Raw genomic sequence first — 14,490 nt, forward strand, 5'->3', positions numbered from 1 at the left:
GAAATCCAAACATGCCTTGGAGGTCCTATCTTTATTCTCAAGCAGTTTCACTACATATCCAGTGAGTTAAACTTTGCTGAAAAGTAATAAAGAGTGAAAACTCAGTGTCTGACAGCAGCTTCCCTGGGAGGAACAGATGTGTGACTGCAGGATGTCCGGGTGGCTGTGGTCTTGGTGAACTGCAATGCAGTTGTGATGTGCAATTATGGAGTTCTTCCAAGGAGAGACCGAAACAGAAATCAAACAAGGTGCCCACGATTATGAACTACTTACAAACAGAGTGAGATCAAGACTCTACTCCAACTTAGGCAGGTCAGTAATGTCTGAGGGGTTGTATTTCCACATCTGTAAAAGAATGAAGTTGGATTAGGAGAGCTCTCTTAAATATAAAGGACAATGAAGTTTCCATAAGGGCTAAACATTAATCTGTATATTTAATTAGATAGATTTCTGAATATATGGCTCGAGGATTAGGTACCCTTATTAAAATTGGTCCAGTTGCAGTGAAAAAAAAATAGTGTTACTCTACTTTAAATGAAAAACAACAACAACACACATACAAAACACAGAAGTTTTATTTTCTACCTTCCATACTGTTTTAAAGATATGACCAGCTTGGCTGACCGTGAAAGCACATGAATCTGAAATTAATTGGCAGCATTGGATATGTACATTCAAAAAGTATAACCTTCAACTAACTGCTGCTCAATGGTTATCAAAATTTCCAGTAAGACTATATTTATGAACTGCTGAATCTATGTTTCCAGCCCAGATCTCTCCACTGAGCATCTCTAACTGCTCACTCAACATCTCTGTGGGGACAGTCCATTCAATGAGCTTAAAACCGAGTTCATCTTCCCCACAGATCTGTTCCTCTTCCTGAGTTTTCTGGCTCAGGGAATGAACTCTCCATCCAGCCTCTTGATTCTCTCTCCTAAATATCCATCTATCCCTAATCCTCTCCACCCCTGCTGCCCCTGCCCTGGCCACCTCAGCTACTGGTGTGATGTCCGCAGCGGCCACCCAGCTGGTTCCTCCTAGTCTAGTCTTCCACTGCAGTCCATTTTCACAATCCTAAAACACAAATGCAGTCATTCTCTCATTCAGCAAATATTTCCATGCTGAATTAGAGTAGTAGTAGACACTGTTCTAGGCACTGGGGATTCAGTAGTGTACTAGTACAAAACAAAGTCCTTGCTTTCATGGAACTTACATTACCTGAGAGGCAGACAATGATCACATTAATAAGCAGATACACAGCAGCTCTTTGACTTAGGATCAGTTTACATCGTAAGTGCAAAATATTGTAAGTCAAAGATGCAACTAATACGCCTAACCTACCGAACATCATAACCTAGTCTAGCCGATCTTCATCATTCTCAGAACACAATAACCAAAAAACTATGGCAACAGTGTAGATATAGGTTGTTGACCCTCGGTGATCTCGTAGCTGACTGGGAGCTGTGACTCGCTGTCACTGCCCAGCATCAGGAGAGAGTATTGTACCACATATCGCTAGCCCAGGAAAAGATCACAATTCAGAATTCAAAGTATGGTTTCTACTGAATGTGCATCGCTTTTGCCATGTTGTTAAAAAAAGAAAAAGTAAAAAATAATTGTAAGTTGAACCATCTTAAGTTGGTTGTATTTATGTAAAAACTAAAATAATAGATGGGATAAACACTATTTTTGTATAAATATACAAATTAATGTTTAGCCTTTATGGAAACTTCATTCTCCTTTATATTTAAACTAGAGGCCTGATGCATGAAATTCATGCAAGGTGCTCGGCCCTCGCAGCTGTGGCAGCTTGCCTTGGCCCTCACAGCGTGAAGGCTGCCTCAGCCCTCGCAGCCCGGCCTTTGTCCGGAGGTCGTCCAGAAGGACATCCAGAAGGACATCTGGAAGGTCATTTGGCTGTCCAGTCTAATTAGCATATTATGCTTTTATTATTATAGAAGAGCTCTCCTAATCCAACTTCATTCTTTTACAGATGTGGAAATAAAATCCCTCAAACAGCCATAGCCAATTTGGCTCAGTGGATAAAGTGTTGGCCTGTGGACTGAAGGGTCCCGGGCTTGATTTTGATCAAAGACTCATGCCTGGGTTTCGGGCTGGATCTCCAGTAGGGGGCATACAGGAGGCAGCTGATCAATGATTCTCTCTAATCATTGATGGTTCTGTCTCTCTCCCTACCCCTCTCTCTCTCCCTTCCTCTCTGAAATAAATAAAAAATATATTTAAAACAATAAAATAAAATCCCTCAAACATTACTGACCTGCCTAAGTTGGACAGTCAGGACTATAAAGAAAAATAAGAAAAAAACTTTTTTGGGTTGGGTGGTAAAGAAAGGTGCCGGTGGGTGATAATGGGGCAGAATAAAGCGAGGAAGCAAACTAGGGGAAATCAGAGGAGCAAATGTTCAGGGTGAGAAAGCCCTCAAGTGGGAGCTTGTTCACAGAGTCAGGGTGTTCACAGAGCAGCAAAGAGGCCAGTGGGACTGGGGCGGGGGGGAGGGGGGCGTGAGCCAGAGTGGGAGTGAGGACATGAAGCCAGGGATGTGAGGAGGGGCCAGATTACTCCTGGCTCACCTGCCATTGAAAGCTTTTTAGCAAGGCAGTGATATGACCTCACTCATATTTCAAAACCATCACCTCTCCCTGCTGTGTAGAAAAAGAATGCGAGGGATTAGAATGGTTACAGTGAGACCAGTTGGGAGGCTTATGCATCGTTTTATCGAGAGATGATGGAGAATTTATTTTATTCTCTTATTGTGGTACAATAAATAACATAAAATTTACCATTTTGACTGCCTTTAAGTGTAAAGTTCAATGGCATTAAATACATTGGTGTGCAACCCTCATCACCATCCATCTCCAGAACGTTTGCATCTTCTCAAACTGAAACTCTGTCTCCGTTAAACAGTAACTCCTCACCCCGCCTCGCCCCCGAACCTGGCCACCACCATTCTACTTTCTTTTTCTGTGAATTTAACGGTCTAGGGCACCTCATATAAGTGGGACCATATATTTGTCTTTTGTTTCTGACTTTCTCTTAGTGCAGTGGTTCTCAACCTTCCTAATGCCGCGACCCTTTAATACAGTTCCTCATGTTGTGGTGACCCCCAACTACAAAATTATTTTCGTTGCTACTTCATAACTGTAATTTTACTACTGTTATGAATTATAACGTAAATATCTGATATGCAGGATGTATTTTCATTGTTACAAATTGAACATAATTAAAGTATAGTGATTAATCACAAAAACAATATGTAATTATATATGTGTTTTCCAATGGTCTTAGGCAACCCCTGTGAAAGGGTCATTCGACCCCCAAAGGGGTCGCGACCCACAGGTTGAGAACCGCTGTCTTAGTGTAATGGTCTCAGGGTTTAACCATGTCGTAGCCTGAGCCAGTATTTCCTTCCTTTTTAAGGCTGAATAATATTCCATTGTATGTATATTCCACACCTTGTTTATACACTCATGCATGGTGGACACGTGGGTTGTAGCTACCTTTAGGCTGTTGTGAATAATGCTGCTGGAGGCATGGGTGTGCAAGCATGTATCCCAGTACCTGCTTTCAGTTCTTTTGTGTATATACCCACAAGTGGAATTGCTGAGTCATATGCTAATTCTGCTGGGTTTATCTTGAATGTAGACAAGAGAAGAATTTACTCCTCTGCTTAAAATTTCTCAGTGGTTTTCTGTTGCCCTCGGGACAAAGTGCAAAGTCAGTTTCACACAGTTCAAACATCCTGCATGATCTGGCTCTTGCCAATCTTTAACAGTCACCCGCCCCCACATTCTAAATTCTAGTGAATTTCTTTGAATCTCAGAACAAGCCATTCTGTTTCCTCTTCTGAGAGCTGCCCCCACCCCAGCTGATTTGTACTTACTCTTAGTTCTCTCTGAAAGGCCCTTCCCCGTCCCACCAAGTTCAGATGGAGTTTCTAACCCCCTCCTGTGCGCTCCCTGCAGACCCTGCTCGCCCCACGTGTGGCTCATCCCACAGTGCTGGCCTAGATTGGGCTGTGAGATGGTAGATGGTGTGTCTGACACAGACCTGATAGCTCTCAGGTAGAATGAATATTAATTGAGTAAAGGAATAAAGAAAGATATACAATAATATTGTAATCTGTCTAGTCCTTGAGAACATGAGTTCAAAAAATACCTCCAGGAGCCAGATGACTTAAAAGTGTGTCACAGAGAGTGGGGTGATTAATGAAGAAGAGAATCGTGGGGCCCGTGACCTCTAGAGCTGTACTATACAATAGTGTCACTACTAGCCACATGTGACTGCTTAAACCAGCGGTTCTCAACCTGTGGGTTGCGACCCCTTTGGGGGTCGAACGACCCTTTCACAGGGGTCGCCTAAGACCATCGGAAAACACATATAATTACATATTGTTTTTGTGATTAATCACTATGCTTTAATTATGTTCAATTTGTAACAATGAAAATACATCCTGCATATCAGATATTTACATTACGATTCATAACAGTAGCAAAATTACAGTTATGAAGTAGCAATGAAAATAATTTTATGGTTGGGGGTCACCACAACATGAGGAACTGTATTAAAGGGTCGTGGCAATAGGAAGGTTGAGAACCACTGGCTCCAACTAAAGTTAGTTAAAATGAAATAAAACTTAAATTCAGTTCCTCCATCACACTAGCCACACGTACTCAGTAGGCAGCCACATGGGACACTGGGAGTGCAGGTAGAGAACAATTCACTCACTGAGAGTGTTCTATTCGATAGGGCCATTCTAAGAAGTGTATGTCCCACCTACAGCATTCAAATGAAAAAAAAATATATATATATATATTAATCCTCATCTGAGGATATTTTTTCCATTAACTTTTAGAGAGAGTGGAAGGGAGAGAACAAGGGAGAGGGGAAGAGAAAGGGGGCGAGACAGAGAGAGAAACATCGATGTAAGAGAGACACATCCATTGGTTACCTCCTGCGCTCACCCCAACTGGGCCTGGGTTCAAACCTGCAGCCCAGGTACATGCCCTTGACTGGGAATCAAACCCAAGACCCTTTGGGGACTGGGCGAAGCTCTAACCACTGAGAAACACCATGCTGGCCAAGCAAAATATGTTGTCATCCCAGTTTCTTACCCCTGCTCTCAACAACGAATCTTCTGATAAAGCCAGACACGTGGAGATTGCAGTTCAGGGATGAATCTTTGCGGAAGTGAGTCAGTCCTGTGGATGAGAGAATGGCATTCAGGACGTTGCTTATTATCCACTTTCTGAGAATCCTAGAGGAGCAGTTCTCTCTGATGTGAGTGTCAGGAACAGTTATATGTTTTTTACCTCACAGTTTAGTTCTGTAATCGATCAGATTTCCCCCTTTGCACTGCCTGCTATAAGTCTAGAGCCAGCAGGTGAGCCAAACCTGATTCTGTACGTTTTAAAACCCTTAGCTTAATCTTATTTTTCCTAATCTGCCTTCCTTTAAGAAACCCTGTGGCATATGTTTTGTGAATACATTTTCCCCTAGTGACTCTATTTATTTATTTTGGTGCTCTATAGTATTTTGTTGTATATGTGCACTATAGTTTAATCCTCCATCCCTGTACTGCTTTATCCCTTTAGGTATTTGTTTCCGTTTTCCCTGTTACACACAATGTGAATGGATGTCCGTGTGCAGACATCTTTGCCCTGTGTGTGGCAGTGCTGAGAGTGGGACACGCTTTTGTTACCTTTGAGATGTTGCCAGATTGCCCTCCAGAGCTGTTGTTCCAATTTACATTCCACCAGCTCTGCACGAGAGCCTCGCCCTCACGTCCTGCTGCCATTTGGAATGTTATAATTTTTGCCAATATAATGGTTTTGAGATATCTCATTGTTGCGTTGTTTTGCATTTTCCCCAACCACCCTTGATACTGTGTCTGTTTTCATACTTATATGCCTAATTGTGGTTCTTCTATGTGAGTTTCCAACACATATCCTTTGCCCATTTTCTATTGGATTGTTGTCTGATGGGAACTATGTAAACCCATTAAAAAACAGCTTTATTGGGATATAATGTACATAATCATAAAATTTACCCTTTTATTAAAGTGCACACTTCAGTGGTTTTTAGTATATTCACAGAGTTGTGCAACTAACCACCTAATTTTAAACCATTTTCATTTCCCCCCAAAGAAACTCTGTACCCATTAGCAGCCTTTCCCCAACCCTCCCCATCCCCACCTTCCAGCCCCAGGCAACCACCAATCTACTTTCTGTCTCTACACATTTGCTTATTCTGGGCATTTCATGTAAATGGAATGATATAATAAGAGCCATTGTGAAATAAGATGGAGGTATAAATAAATAGTTGGATGAATTATAGGATTCATTTGCACTTTTGAATTATGTAAGTGGCCCTCCATGCTTAGAAGCTTTTTATTTGCATCTAACTCTTATGTTTTTCTCTAACATACATTATGAATGACAAATATATAGATCTTAAAACCCTGCCTTCCCGATCCCTCCATCTTTCACCTTCAAGGATTCCCAGAGATCGAAATCTTCCCTTTGAAAAGCACTGGCCTGGAGCAAATCATAGTCTAAACACAGCTCTTGTAAGAGCAGAGCTAAAATTCAGTTTTGTTTACATTCGGCTGAACTAAAAGGGGTCATTTCAAGAAAGAGTCAAGGACTAGAAGAGGAAATGGCCTGGAATGAGTCTAAAAGATTTAATGTTTAAAAATTTGGGAACTCTAAGGGAAGTAGGATTCAGCTATTATCAACTGCATGATTGAAAAGGAATCAGGCATTAGGGTGACCAGCCAAACCACAGTTTTTTAAGGCCAAACATCACAGTCTATATTTGTGTCACATATAATACAGTGTACAGTGTGGAAATGAGAACATAGACCACGAAGTTCCTTGAAGAAATATGTTCTTTGAGAGTTGAAGATGGGGGAGGCAAAAAGAAAGGGTGGCCCATAATGAATAAAAACCTTAAAATCAGAATTTTCAGACCCCGTGACAGAGAAGATTGGGTTAAATGGAAATGAGCGTTAAATCTAATCAGCACATCAAGTATAATGTTCGAATATTTTGTTTTTCTAATCTTTCCAAAGCAAACAATAGTGGTGGTTAATTGATTTTCTTTGCACATTCTGATAGGCAAAATGGTGTTTCTCTTAAACTGGCATAGAGGCTTTGCAACACATCTAGCATTTCACACATGCCCACAAGGGCTTAACGAATGGCGTTTGCTGCCAGACACAGGCAATGGCCTGGGATGCGGTTGCGCAGGCTGGCATCTCCCGGGGAGTGTATGCATAGCAGGATCTTTGGGCATGAGCTAGATGTAAGTGTCAGCGTGATTATAAAATAAAAGCAAGCTGTTTGTTTGACTTGAAACGTCCACTTATTTCTCGCTGGCTAGCCTCTTCTATTTATCCTGCTTTTACGGAGAACATTGCCAAATCCTCCCGTGGTTTTCTGAAGTAAGAAGAAGGCGATCCATGAAACGTGGGCTGTAACACTTCAGTAACCTCAGCTAACCGTGGGAGCACAAAATAAACCCGAGGATACTCTTAAAGAACTGCGGTTTACGGCTTTCAGGCGCACACAGAAACTGAAGCTGCGGGCCAGGTGTTCCAGGCCCAGGCCTCCTGGTCCGTGTTTATGTCTCGCTGGTGATGGACAGTGCAGACACCGACACGCAGGGCGCTCACACACTTCACGTAGGTTGTTTGGGTAAACAGATGTGAAAATACAATCAACCTCTTATTTTCTTTATTCATGTGCATATCAAGATATTTTTAAAACATAAGCAATAGTACAGCTTCTTTGATAGGCTTACACACTTCAAAGTGTTTAAATTATCAAGGTTCAGTTGATAATACCAAAGGTTTGCACCCCAGGCAAGCTCAGCCCTTAAGTGGCTGCCAAAAGCACAGCGGAAGCAATTAATATCCAGAGAAGCCGTTTAAAGGACATGTTAATTATTCATTTTCCTAAATCGCTCCATTTTTGTTTCTGCATTACTACATGACCTAAAAGCAACCATACTTTTCTATAGACGTGTTTTTTCCAACTTGGATGTATCCGATTCCAGGGCCCTGTCCCCCCAAATTTTGATTTAGTTGGTCTGGAGTAGGTCTTAGGAATTTGCATGTGTATTAAGTAGCCCCATGTGATTTTGCCCAAGATGATACTACTGACCCTGTTTGAGAAACTGGAGGTGAATATGTCAAATTTTCCCACATGTGATGTTCTGTCTGATAGATTAAGCTGAAGGTAGATACAATGTAATTTCCTATGAAGGGATTTTTTGCATTCCTTGCAAAATTTATTTTCATGATGTTATTCAATATTTCTTTTATATAAGAGAAATTATGTGACAAATTTACTTGAGAATTTAGTGACAGGAAAGTTTTCCTTTTCCCAAAAAACCATTTTCCTCCAATTAACAATCAAAAGAATGAAACTTCTCTTTTTCCTTGGAATAAATATAGGAAGCCCAGAGGACAAATACGCATCTCATTTCATGTTCCAGCGCAATTTTTTTTCTTGCTTTGTCCTCAATATGGCTTCTGAGTTTTCTTTGTGATTTAGATTTTAGCTGTTCTGTACAACTAGCTTTTTATTATTATAACACCTTTTGTGAAGTAGGGAGGAGAAAGGATAAAAATGTCGGTAGAAAATTGAATGTGGTTGTTGCTTCATAATGTTACCAATTGCTCCCTTGCGTTGCCTGCATTCACCTGCGAGCCAGAGCCCAGGGTGGCCCTGGGCTGCCTCTCTGGGTTACAACGCCCCCCAGTTGGTGCCTCTCACTCCCTGGGGTGTGTGATCCTCACTGAAGTGAACTTTCTCTCCAGGCTCCTGACAGCCCTTCTGCACTGACTTTCTCAGCAGTGTTGCCTGAATCTGTTGTTTTCAACAGTGTTTAATATTTTATGTTTATTCGTTGGGAGAATTGCATTTTTTGTCCAAAAATCTTTATTGCCAACGCTGGAAACAACTTAAATGTCCTTCCGTGGGCAACTTGATGAACACATGGTGGTCTCTGCACAGCAGACCTCTGCTCAGCCTTGTGCCGTGTGAAAGAAGCCAGTCTCAAAAGATCAAGACTAGCCCTAACCGGTTTGGCTCAGTAGATAGAGTATCGGCCTGCAGACTGAAGGGTCCCAGGTTCGATTCCGGTCAAGGGCATGTACCTTGGTTGCGGGCACATCCCCAGTGGGGGGTGTGCAGGAGGCGGCTGATCGATGTTTCTCTCTCATCAATGTTTCTGACTCTCTGTCCCTCTCCCTTCCTCTCTGTAAAAAATCAATAAAATATATTAAAAAAAAAAAGATCAAGACTATAGGATTTCATTTATTGGAGACACTGGAAAAGGCAAAACTATAGGAACAGAGAAATGGTTGCCAGAGGATGGGGTGGGAGGGGGCTCTGACCAAAGGAGGGACATGAGGGAATTCTTTAGGGCGCTGGATCGTCTGCATACTAATATTGGTTGTGGTGGTGGTCACAAGAATCTATGCAGGTCTTAAAACTTATAGATCGTACACCAATGTGAATTCTATTGCATGTAAAGTTTTAAAAAAAGACAATTTACAGACTAGGAGAAAATATTTGCAAAACATATATTTGTTAAAATACTTGTATCCAGACTTATAAAGAATTATCAAAACTCAATAGTCAGAAAACAAAGCAATTACAAATGACAAAAGATTTGAATGGATATTTCACCAAGGAACACATACAGATACAGCAAGTACATGAAAAGATGCTCAACACGAATATAAGGAAAATGCAAATTAGAACCACAAAGAAATATACCTATTAGAGTTGGTAAAGTAATAAGAAAAGAAAAAACTGACAATACCAAGTGCTGGTGAGAATCTGGAACAACAGGCCCTGCATTGCTGGTGGGAAAGTAAAATGGTTAGAGACACTTTGGGAAATAGTTGGGCATTTTCTTAAAAAGATAAGCATACCACATGCTCCACCAGGTACGCTTTTATGTATTTATCCAAGAAAAATGAAAACATACGTTCACACAAAAACCTGTACATGAATGATTATAGCAGCTTTATTCATAATTGCTCCTAATTGGAAGCAATCTAAATGTTCTTCAGCTGCTAACTTGATAAATAAACTGTGGTCCACCCATATAATGGAAAAAGCAGCAAATTATTGATATATGCAACAAAATGAATGAATTTCAAATTCATTACGTTAAGTGAAAGAAGCCAGCCTCAAAAGGTCATATAAGAAAAGGAAAATAAAAACATAACACGATAGGAACAGAAAACAGATCGGTGACTGCCAGGGTCAGAGGCGGGGGGTTGACTGCAAAGGGACATATGGAATGTTTTAGACTGCTGGGCTCTAACTCTTCTACATCTTGGTGATGACCATGGTTACATAATTTATCAAAGCTCAGATATTTGTGCACAATAAAGGGTAAATCTTACTGTGTATGAATTTTACCTCAACAAACCTGACCCCCCAAACCCCGACCACTGTGGCCCTCAGAGCTGGAAGAACTTGGTGCTCTGTAAGTTTCACTCATTCTTTTCTTTCAATGTTCTTTTCAAATAAATTCAACAACTATTGGTTGTCTACATGTATCATTCACCATGCTAAGCATTTTTTGGATGATAACACATGTTTAAAACAAGGTTTTTGACCTCAAGTTATTCATAATTATGAGGACAGACATTGCAATTTTGACTTTTCTGGTAAGTGTAAATAAATGGCCATTGCAAGTCTTTAAGCAGAGAGATGACTGAGAAAAGCAACTTCTGACTGAGGAAGGTCAGTCAGAAGGCTGTGTTGCATAGATTAGAGCTGGGAGGTACTTAAGCAGGAGACTAGTTAAGAAAAAATTGAACTAACTTGGAAGTGGAGTAGCTAATAAGATGGCAGCTTTGGATAACTGAGAGGCAGGTTAAGCACATGCTCAAGGACAAAGCATGGTCATCAAAAAATATGAGACATCCTTACCTTTCATAGTTTTAGAAACCTTTGCAACTTAAAGGAGGGCACCATATATATATATTTTTTGTCTTAAGGCCAAGTCTTAATCTGTCTCTGTGTCATGACAGCAGAAATGGAAAGAAAAGAATAAATCAAAAGACACTTAAAAAAAAAAGAACATAAGGAATGACATAGAAAAGGAATATAAATGACTTCAAAGTTACGGAAAGAAAAGAATAAATCCAAAGGCACTTAAAAAAAGAACATAAGAAATGACATAGAAAAGGAATATAAATGACTTCAAAGTTATAATCTTGGAAGACTTTAACATTAATAAAGGGAATACATGGCAGAAGGTTTGAAGGGGGGAGATGCCATGCTTTGTTGTAGACCTCTTGTAGTTGGACGTGAGGATGGGCCATCCAATTTGGAACTGTTCTCTCTAATCCAGATGCCCTGGGCTATGTTGCTGCTCTGGAACAAGCCAGACACATTTCTGCGGCAGAATCTTTGAGCTGGCTGTTCCCTTTGCCTACATGCCCCTCTCCCCCAACCCAAATATCTCCCCCATCTTCCCCAATACTTTCCTTAAGTTCCAGCCTTAAATGAGGCCTCCCTGACCACCCTATCTGAACTGTGACTGGCCTTCTCAAGTCTCTGTCTTCTGCACTACTTCTTTTCTTCTTCATATCACTTATTACCTCTTGCCTTCTAGCATACTTTATTTACTTAGACAGTCTACCTTTTTTTTTGGGGGGGGGACTCCAATATTTATATTATTTTTAAAAATTCTTTATTGTTTAAAGTATTACATATAGCATTACATATGTCTCCTTTTCCCCCCATTGACCTCTCCCCGGCCAATCCCCCAACCCCCAGAAAGTCTAATGTTAACTGTCTGCTTGCCCGTGCTAGAATGCAAGCTCACAATGGCTGGGATCATTGGCAGTTCTGTTCATGGATGTATCACATGCACTTAGAATAAATAGTACTGGGCACACCGGAGGTGCTCACTAAATATCTGTGAAGAAATCAATTACAAGAATTAATATTTACTGAGCATATTCTTTTTTAAAAATTTTTGGTTAATCCTTGCCTGAGGATATTTTCCCATTGATTTTCTGAGAGAGCGGGAGGGAGGGGAGAGACAGAGAGAGAAACATCGATGTGAGAGAGACAGCTGGAACCTGGGACCTTTCAGTCAGCCCGCCGATGCTCTATCCACGGAACCGACCTGGCTGGGACTACTGAGCATGTTATTGGACTAAGCCCTTACTTACTCTGCATTGTTTATCTCTATAACGATAGCTCTCTGGGCGAGGTACTGTCCTTATTCCCATCTTGTAGATAAGGAAGCAGAGGCGCCAGCAGATTAAAAGAGAACTCAAGGTTCTATAGAGCTAATAAGAAGTGGAGGCAGAGACAGAGAAGCATCGATCAGACCGTCAAACCTCAGAGGGAAGGCAGGGGAGGGTGGGGTGAGGGGGAGAGATCAACCAAAGGACTTGTATGCTTGCACATCAGCATAACCAATGGACACAGACACCAGGGGGGTGAGAGCATGAGAGGTATGGGTGGTAATGTGGGGATAAGGACACATGTAATAACTTAATCAATAAAGAAATAATAATAAAAAAGAAGTGGAGGCAGGTTTAAGCCCAGAAATGCCTGACCCTCAAGGAGGAGCACACACCCCACCTCCTGGCTGGTGGATACCTGGAAGCCCAGGAGGTCCTCGGCTGACGGAGGAGCTCCGAAGGACCGGAGTGACCTGCGAGAGACCTTGCACCGATGACATGGACAGAAGAGAAGGCTGCGGGACAGGTTTGTCATGGCAGCCGCCTGGAGAGAGGCACCGGCGGGAAATCCTGGGCCGATGATGTGGAGCGACAGTGAGGCCGAGGCAGCCGCCGTGCACACCTGTGAAAGATCATAAAACTGTAATTTGGACTCAAGTTTTTCACGCCAATAGTCTTTAAGGGACACAGAGTTTAAATGCACGTCTTCCTCTCTAAAAGGGACATGCGGGCCGAAACCCTTCCACCCTCCCATTTCTGGTGAAGTCCACCTAAACAAAGTCCATTTCGTGCTGATGCTGCTAGAGTTGTTTTATGTGAGCGATCCACTTGGTTTCTGTTTCACCAGGCAGGCAGGGAAATTTGTTCTTCCTTATACAGTATCGCTAAGAATTCATTGTAGAAACAGAACTGACCCCACAAAAAAGGGGATTGGAGGAAAAACCTGGATTTGTTCGGTTGTTTTACCAAATCTAGCCGCAGCCCCTGATGATAAAAATACCCTCCACCGCTTCAGGCTGGGGGTTTACTCTTCCGGTGCATCTTCAGGGCGGGATGACCTTTCTCTCCCGTTGGATGGGCGCCCTCTTGTGGTGAGTCGTGAGCGCGCACGGCTCCACCTGGCTCCGCGGTCCTTTGTGAGGCAGCAGCGTGCTCAGGCCTGAGCCTTCTCGGACATCCCTGGTGAAAGGGAAATATACATCCCGTGCTTTCCTTCTTGAGTAGCCGCTGGTGTTCTTTACACAAAAGGGAAAATATGCTGTTTTATTTCTGGACTTTCTTTTTCGCTGCATATTTATATGCCAACTGCTGTTCCTGTGACCCACTTCAGTTAGAATTATTTCCCTTGTTTCATGGAGGGTAGTTGGTGAATAGCCGAACATTTTAAATAGGTTAGAAAAGGCTTTACATTTTAAATTCATTCCTGACCCAAACAACTCCGCGTTTTTGTGTTAAAACCATAACCTGAGTTTAAGGCTAAGAAATCAAGAGAATGTCTTGGGATCGTGAGCTCATCTCACTTCACAGCTGGCTTACGGTCAGGGAGAAAATGGCAAGACCTGGGGAGATGTCGGAGAATGAGGACTGTCCGCCCTTAGAGGGCCTCCCGTGCATGGACACTTGCTAAATAGGCCTCCTGGAAAAATGGTAATCGTATGTATAGATCCCCAGTCCTGCTTTTAATTCCATAAATTGACTGCCATTTTAATTTCACTAAACCAATAGACGATGTCATGCTTATTTCAAGGTATTACCTTGAAAAGATCTTGGATCTTTGGAGTCAAACAGAATTTAATTTGGATCCAAACTCTTTATATGTAGCAGTGTGACTTTGGGTGAATTACTTCATCTTCCTTGTTGCAATAAGGGGAAACCATTTCCCACTTTGTAGACTCAGGTAGCTCACAGGAGGTCATGGGTGTAAAGTTTCACCCTCGCCTTTCGCATGGAGGGCATTCTTCTGTGAGAACAGTCACTCACACTGATTTATTGTAGTCTAGTTGGGGCGACAAGACACACACTGAAATACTGAACAAACAGGAGATCATAGATTGAACATTATTTGGTGTGTACACCAAGTTTCCCTTATTGTACTATCAATTTTTCTTTACATTTGGAGGCTATCTTAATAAAAGTATATACATTTAGAATTGTTGTATCTTCCTCATTTGGTAACAGGTAATAATGTTGTGTGCCTTCAAACTATTTTGTTTGATATTACTACAGGAATACCAGTTCTTTTG

General features: G+C 41.7%; 1 long non-coding RNA gene across 1 annotated transcript; it reads right to left on the reverse strand.

Annotated features, from left to right (window-relative positions):
- Nucleotides 1-280: 280 nt before the first annotated feature.
- On the reverse strand, nucleotides 281-12,855 carry LOC102241216. Its single transcript, XR_314634.2, has 3 exons — nucleotides 12,666-12,855; nucleotides 5,133-5,219; nucleotides 281-345 (listed from the first exon to the last, which is right to left on the reverse strand). It is a non-coding gene; the product is annotated as an uncharacterized LOC102241216 (long non-coding RNA).
- Between the last annotated feature and the right edge of the window lie 1,635 nt (nucleotides 12,856-14,490).

Source organism: Myotis brandtii, unplaced genomic scaffold (genome assembly GCF_000412655.1).
Source record: "Myotis brandtii unplaced genomic scaffold, ASM41265v1 scaffold8454, whole genome shotgun sequence".
NCBI classification, from domain to species: Eukaryota; Metazoa; Chordata; class Mammalia; order Chiroptera; family Vespertilionidae; genus Myotis; species Myotis brandtii.